The sequence below is a fragment of the Opisthocomus hoazin genome, unplaced genomic scaffold (assembly GCF_030867145.1).
Source record: "Opisthocomus hoazin isolate bOpiHoa1 unplaced genomic scaffold, bOpiHoa1.hap1 HAP1_SCAFFOLD_15, whole genome shotgun sequence".
Classification (NCBI taxonomy): Eukaryota; Metazoa; Chordata; class Aves; order Opisthocomiformes; family Opisthocomidae; genus Opisthocomus; species Opisthocomus hoazin.
The window spans coordinates 1668874-1676983 of NW_027448722.1; positions in this window are offsets into that span (position 1 = coordinate 1668874).

The following is an 8110-nucleotide window of genomic DNA, read 5'->3' on the forward strand; positions in this document are numbered from 1 at the left end:
CACGCGGCCGCCCCTCCCCCCGCCGGCGTGCGGAGGAGGATGAAAAGAAAGAGGCAGAAACAGGTGGGTCGGGATAAGGGCAGTTTAACAGAACAGCAAACAGAGGGAAAACAGGAACAACAACGATACAAATAAGGAGAAAACACAACAACGAACCGTACAACCCAGACAGCCGCTCTCCCGAAACAGGACCGGTGCTGCGTCCCTCCAAGCCGCGAGTGCCTTCCCGCCGCCCCGCCCCCCCCACCGGAACCCAGCGTGATGTCACAGGGTATGGAACACCGGGCTCTGTTCGGCCAGGTGGGGTCAGCCCTCACCCCCCGGCTGTGCCCCTTCCTGGAGTCCGGTGAAAATTAACCCTGTCCTGGCCAAACCCAGGACACCGGGAAACCTAGAGCAGGCTGCACAGGACCTTGTCCAGGTGGGTCTTGAACATCTCCAGAGAAGAAGACTCCACAACCTCCCTGGGTAGCCTGTTCCAGGGTTCCGTCACCCTCAGAGGGACGAACTTCTTCCTCATGTTCAGGTGGAACTTCCTGTGCCTCAGTTTGTGCCCATTGCCCCTTGTCCTGTCACTGGGCACCACTGAAAAGAGCTTGTCCCCATCCTCCTGACACCCACCCTTCAGATATTTATCAGCATTTATTAGGTCCCCTCCCAGCCTTCTCTTCTTCAGGCTGAACAAGCCCAGCTCCCTCAGCCTCTCCTCGTAAGGAACATGTTCCAGTCCCCTCACCATCCTCGTAGCCCTCCGCTGGACTCTTTCCAGTAGCTTCTCATCTTTCTTGAACTGGGGAGCCCAGAACTGGACAGCGTACTCCAGATGAGACCTCACCAGGGCAGTGTAGAGGGGAAGCAGAACCTCCCTCGTCCTGCTGGCCACACTCTTCTTGATGCACCCTAGGATCCCATTGGCTTTCTTGGCAGCCAGGGCACACTGCTGCCTCATGGTTAACCTGTCGTCCACCAGGACACCCAGGTCCCTCTCTGCAGAGCTGCTCTCCAGCAGGTGCACCCCAAGCTTGTACTGATGTTCCTCCCCAGGTGCAGGACCCTGCATTTGCCTTTGTTAAACCTCATCAGGTTCCTCTCTGCCCAGCTTTCCAGCCTATCCAGGTCACGCTGAATGGCAGCACAGCCTTCCGCTGTGTCCACCACACCTCCCAGTTTGGTGTCATCAGCAAACTTGCTGAGGGTACATTCTAACTCTTCATCCAGGTTGTGGATGAAGAAGCTAAACAAGACTGGGCCCAGCACTGACCCCTGAGGGACACCACTAGTTACCAGTCTCCAACTAGACTCAGCGCCACTGATGACAACCCTCTGAGTTCTGCCATTCAGCCAGTTCTCAATCCACTTCACCGACCACTCATCCATCCCACACTTCCTGAGCATCCCTAGGAGGATATTATGGGAGACAGCGTCGAAAGCCTTGCTGAAGTCAAGTCAACACAACAGAACACAACACGTGAGAACACATCAGAACACAATAGAACACAACAAAAAACAACACATGAGAAAATATCAGAACACGTCACAACAGAACAGAACACAACAGAACACAGCAGAATACTACACATGAGAACACATCAGAACACAACAGAACACAAAAGACCACAACAGAACACAAAAGTACACAACAGAACAGAACACTACACATGAGAACACAACAGAACACAACCGAACACAACAGAGCACCACAGAACAGTAAAGATGAGAACACATCACAACAGAACACAAAAGATCACTACACATCAGAACACAACAGAACACAGCAGAACACTATACATGAGTACACATCAGAACACAACAGAACACAAGAGAACACAACAGAACACCGCAGAACACTACACATGAGAACACAATAGAACACAACAGAACACAACAGAACACAAAAGAACACTACACATGAGAACACATCAGAACAAAACAGAACACAACACAACACTACACATGAAGACACAACAGAACACAAAAGAACACAATAGAACACAACACAATACTACACATGAGAACACATCAGAACACAACAGAACACACAAGAACACAACAGAACATGAGAACACTACACATGTGAACAGAATTGAACACAATAGAACACAACAGAACAAAACAGAAGAGAACAGAACAGAACACTACACATGAGAACACAACAGAACACAACAGAACACAAAAGAACACAACAGAACAGTACACATGAGAATACATCAGAACATCAGAGAACACAACAGAACACAACATAACACAGCAGAACACATCAGAACACAGCAGAATACTATAAATGAGAACACAAGAAAACATATCAGAACACAATAGAACACTACACATCAGAACACAATAGAACACATCAGAACAAAACAGAAAAAAACAGAACACAGAACAAAAAAGAACACAATACATCAGAACACAAAAGAACACATCAGAACACAGCAGAACACAACAGAACACAACAAAAAACAACAGAACATGAAAAATGAGTACACATCAGAACACAGGAGAACACAACACAATATTACAGAACGCAAGAGAATACTACATGTGAACACAACAGAACAGAAGAAAGAAAGCAAACAGAACTAACTGCTTGGACAGGTTGCAAAAAAATATATATACATATTCCCTGAGGGATAGGTTCTTAGCTATGTAAACTTTTCCTATGTTCAAACAAAAAATTAATTCAAATAGTGTTACATGTCATTAAAGAAACTGTATATCTGATGTTTCCTTCTTCAGTAGTTATCCCTAAACAAACTGTATTCTGTGCTAACCACATATGCTTCTAGTATTAGAGCATGTAGCTCGCAGCCAGAAGAGGCTAGCCTGGAAAGCTGTTGCTCAGCCTCATCTGGCTATGGCACTGCTCACATAGGAGCACAGAGACTGGGGCAGCTTGCCTGTCTTGCCACCTCAAACTTCAAACATACATTACGGGGTCTCTGCCAGGAGCATTTCGCAGACCTGCTCCAAAAATGCAAGCATCTTCATGTAGATCACAGCCACAAGACGCGAGCTCGGAAAGCTGTTGCTCAGCCTCATCTGCTCATGGCACTGCTCGCACAGAGGCACAGAGACTGGGACTGCTTGCTTGTCTTGCCCCCTGAAACTTCACACGTTGCCTAGGTGGTCCATGCAGGGGGCCTCCGGAAGCGCTACTCTGAAAATGCGAACGTCTGCAGATAGCTCGCAGGCAGAAAGAGCTAGCCTGGAAAGCTGTTGCTCATCCTCATCTGCCCATGGCACTGCTCGCACAGAGGCACAGAGACTGGGGCTGCTTGCTTGTCTTGCCATCTCAAACTTGAAAAGTAAATTCTGGTGTCCGTGCCTTGGGCCTCCGGCAGCCCTGTTCAGAAAATGCGAACGTCTGCAGATAGCTCGCAGGCAGAAAGTGTTAGCCTGGAAATCTGTTGCTCAGCCTCATCTGCCCATGGCACTGCTCGCACAGAGGCACAGAGACTGGGGCTGCTTGCTTGTCTTGCCCCCTCAAACTTCAAACGTAGCTTTGGGGTTCCAAGCACGGTGCCTCCGGCAGCCTTGCTCTAAAAATGCGAACGTCTGCAGATAGCTTGCAGCCAGAAAGAGCTAGCCTGGAAAGCTGTTGCTCAGCCTCATCTGCCCATGGCACTGCTCGCACAGAGGCACAGAGACTGGGGCTGCTTGCTTGTCTTGCCACCTCAAACTTCAAACGTATCTTAGGGGGTCCTTTCTAATCGCCAACGGCAGCCCTGCTCTGGAAATGTGAACGTCTGCAGATAGCTCGCAGCCAGAAAGAGCTAGCCTCGAAAGCTGTTTCTCAGACTCATCTGCCCATGGCACTGCTCGCACAGAGGCACAGAGACTGGGGCTGCTTGCTTGTCTTGTCCCCTTAAACTTGAAAAGTAACTTAGGTGGTCTGAGCCGGATGCCTCCGGCATCCCTGCTCCGAAAAGGGAAACGTCTGCAGATAGCTCGCAGCCAGAAAGAGCTAGCCTGGAAAGCTGTTGCTCAGCCTCATCTGCCCATGGCACTGCTCGCACACAGACACAGAGACTGGGACTGCTTGCTTGTCTTGCCACCTCAAACTTAAAATGTAACTTTGGGGGTCCGTGCAGTGTTCCTCCGGCAGCGCTCCTCTGAAAATGCGAACGTCTGCAGATAGCTCGCAGGCAGAAAGAGCTAGCCTGGAAAGCTGTTGCTCAGCCTCATCTGCCCATGGCACTGCTCGCACAGAGGCACAGAGACTAGGGCTGCTTGCTTGTCTACCCCCTCAAACTTCAAATATAAAGTAGGTTTTTTGTGTCGGGGTCCTCCGGCAGCCCTGCTCCGAAAATGCGAACATCTGCAGATAGCTTGCAGCCAGAAAGAGCTCTCCAGAAAAGCTGTTGCTCAGCCTCATCTGCACATGGCAGTGCTCGCACAGAGGCACAGAGACTGGGGCTGCTTGCTTGTCTTGCCATCTCAAACTTCAAACGTACTTTAGGTGGTCCGTGCAGTTCTCATCCGGCAGCCCTGCTCTGAAAATGCGAACATCTGCAAATAGCTGGCAGCCAGAAAGAGCTAGCCTGGAAAGATGTTGTTCAGCCAAATCTGCCCATGACACTGCTCGCACAGAGACACAGAGACTGGGGCTGCTTGCTTGTCTTGCCACCTCCAACTTCAAATACAAATTATGTGGTCCGTGCAGAAGGCCTAGGGCAGTGCTGTTAAGAAAATGCGAACGTCTGCAGATAGCTCGCAGCCAGAAAGAGCTAGCCTGGAAAGCTGTTGCTCAGCCTCATCTGCCCATGGCACTGCTCGCACAGAGGCACAGAGACTGGGGCTGCTTGCTTGTCTTGCCACCTCAAACTTCAAACGTACTTTAGGTGGTCCGTGCAGTTCTCATCCGGCAGCCCTGCTCTGAAAATGCGAACATCTGCAAATAGCTGGCAGCCAGAAAGAGCTAGCCTGGAAAGATGTTGTTCAGCCAAATCTGCCCATGACACTGCTCGCACAGAGACACAGAGACTGGGGCTGCTTGCTTGTCTTGCCACCTCCAACTTCAAATACAAATTAGGTGGTCCGTGCAGAAGGCCTAGGGCAGTGCTGTTAAGAAAATGCGAACGTCTGCAGATAGCTCGCAGCCAGAAAGAGCTAGCCTGGAAAGCTGTTGCTCAGCCTCATCTGCCCATGGCACTGCTCGCACAGAGGCACAGAGACTGGGGCTGCTTGCTTGTCTTGCCACCTCAAACTTCAAACGTAACTTAGGTATTACGTGCTTTGGGCCTCCGGCAGCCATGCTGTGAAATTGCGAACGTCTGCAGATAGCTCACAGACAGAAAGAGCTATCCTGGAAAGCTGTTGCTCAGCTTCATCTGCCCATGGCACTGCTCGCACAGAGGCACAGAGACTGGGGCTGCTTGCTTGTGTTGCCACCTCCAACTTCAAATGCAATTTAGGTGATCCGTGCAGAAGGCCTAGGGCAGTGCTGTTCCGAAAATGCGAACGTCTGCAGATAGCTCGAAGCCAGAAAGAGCTAGCATGGAACGATGTTGCTCAGCCTCATCTGCCCATGGCACTGCTCGCACAGAGGCACAGAGACTGGGGCTGCTTGCTTGTCTTGCCATCTCAAACTTGAAAAGTAAATTCTGGTGTCCGTGCCGTGGGCCTCCGGCAGCCATGCTGTGAAAATGCGAACGTCTGCAGATAGCTGGCAGCCAGAATGTGCTAGCCTGGAAAGCTGTTGCTCAGCCTCATCTGCCCATGGCACTGCTCGCACAGAGGCACAGAGACTGGGGCTGCTTGTTGTGTTGCCATCTCAAACTTCAAACGTACTTTAGGTGGTCCGTGCTCGTCTCCTCCCTCAGCCATGCTCTGAAAATGCGAACATCTGCAAATAGCACGCAGACAGAAAGTGCTAGCCTGGAAAGCTGTTGTTCAGCCTCATCTGCCCATGGCACTGCTTGCACAGAGGCACAGAGACTGGGGCTGCTTGCTTGTCTTGCCACCTCCAACTTCAAATGCAAATTAGGCGGTCCGTGCAGAAGACATAGGGCAGTGCTGTTCCGAAAATGCGAACGTCTGCAGATAGCTCGCAGCCAGATAGAGCTAGCCTGGAACGCTGTTGCTCAGCCTCATCTGCCCATGGCACTGCTCGCACAGAGGCACAGAGACTGGGGCTGCTTGCTTGTCTTGCCCCCTCAAACTTGAAACATATCTTAGGTGGTCCTTGCCCATTGCATCCGGCAACCCTTCTTTCAAGATGCGAACGTCTGCAGATAGCTTGCAGCCAGAAAGAGCTAGCCTGGAAAGCTGTTGCTCAGCCTCATCTGCCCATGGCACTGCTCGCACAGAGGCACAGAGACTGGGGCTGCTTGCTTTTTTTGATACCTCAAAGTTCAAACGTATCTTAGGTGGTCCTTGCCGATCGCCTCCGGCAGCCCTGCTTTGAAAATGCGAACGTCTGCAGATAGCTTGCAGCCAGAAAGAGCTAGCCTGGAAAGCTGTTTCTCAGCCTCATCTGCCCATGGCACTGATCGCACAGAGGCACAGAGACTGGGGCTGCTTGCTTGTCTTCCCCCCTCAAACTTCAAATGTAAATTAGGTGGTCCGTGCCGGGGGCTTAGTGCAGTGCTGTTTCGAAAATGCGAACGTCTGCAGATAACTCGCAGCCAGAAAGAGCTAGCCTGGAAAGCTGTTGCTCAGCCTCATCTGCCCATGGCACTGCTCGCACAGAAGCACAGAGACTGGGGCTGCTTGCTTGTCTTGCCCCCTCAAACTTCAAACGTAGCTTATGTGGTCCGTGCAGGGGGCCTCTGGAAGCCCTGCTCTGAAAATGCGAACGTCTGCAGATAGCTCGCAGCTTAACAGGAAGAATGATGTAGGGAGCTGGAAACGTAAGAATGGGTCATTCCTCCCTTTTCGCCACCGCTGTTTGAGCAAGAGCGAAGTGTAGTTCCGCAGGCATTTGTGACCAGCTGCAGTTCGCGTAGCGCACTTTCCATGGGACTCGCACCACAGATGGGGAAGATACTGCGGAAACTTCACCTGCTGTGCTTACACGTGACAATCAGTGATGGTCTGGGGCTGTGACTGCCCTGAGGTGGGGGTCCTCGCTGCTGCAGAAAGACAGCAGCAGGCAGTTAATACAGAGTTGTTGCAAAGCGTTTCCTCCTCATCCCTCCCAAATGAATAGAGACAGTGTTTATTAGGGAACTCGGTCACCAAGACGTGTGGGTTTTTTATTCTTTCAACCCTCAGACTTACGGCAAGAGCTAGCAGTACGGGAGAGGCAACAAGAAGTCACCCGAAAGTCAGCGCCCAGTTCTCCGACTCTAGACTGTGAAAAGATGGATTCGGCTGTCCAGGCATCTCTCTCCTTGCCAGCTACACCTGCTGGAAAAGGATCGGAAAATAGTTTTCCTTCCCCAAAAGGTATAATTTGTAGGAACTGTGTCTAGTTGTTAGGCAGTACCTGCAGCTTGTTAACAAACAATTTCAGGCCAGGTGCTTGTTGGTGAACTTGAAGTAAGTGTAGGTAGGTGTGGATACCACCTGCATTGGATCAGGTGTGTTTAAATCCTGGGGCAGCATCAGGTGCATTTAAGTAGTATAATCAGTAAACAGCATGGAGAAGCAGGATGGTGAAGCTTAGATACTGCTTTTACCGGGGCAAGGGTTTGTGCTCTGCAGTGGATGCCTGCAGCAGAGCTCTGAAGACCTTTGAGATCGCAGGGAAGTGCAGTGGCTGATATTTCTGCTTAAATGTGGAGCAGCAGTGGTGAGTAAATGGTGGGCAGTAATTCAAACAGTCTAGACTGCCCCTGTTACAACACTTACTTTTTGGGGGTCTTGTTTTCTCTATGAGGCAGCAGGGTGTTAGTCCAGTCTGCTTCCCTGTCTGGAGGGCTCTGGACAACTGCAAGGATTAATAAGTTATTTTTCAAATTAGAAAGAATAGATTCCAGGGGAAGCTCTGGCTGGATTAGATGGATTGCAGGCAATAGCCTTGCAGATGGAGAGTGCGAGAACTCTGTGTGTAGTTCTAATGGGAAAGAGGGCAGTGGACAGGAATTAAGCTTTTTCGTTTTTCCATGGCTAGTCATCATGTAGTCTGCGTGTTATTGTGGGGTAATTGTGTGAATAGCCTGCAGTAGGA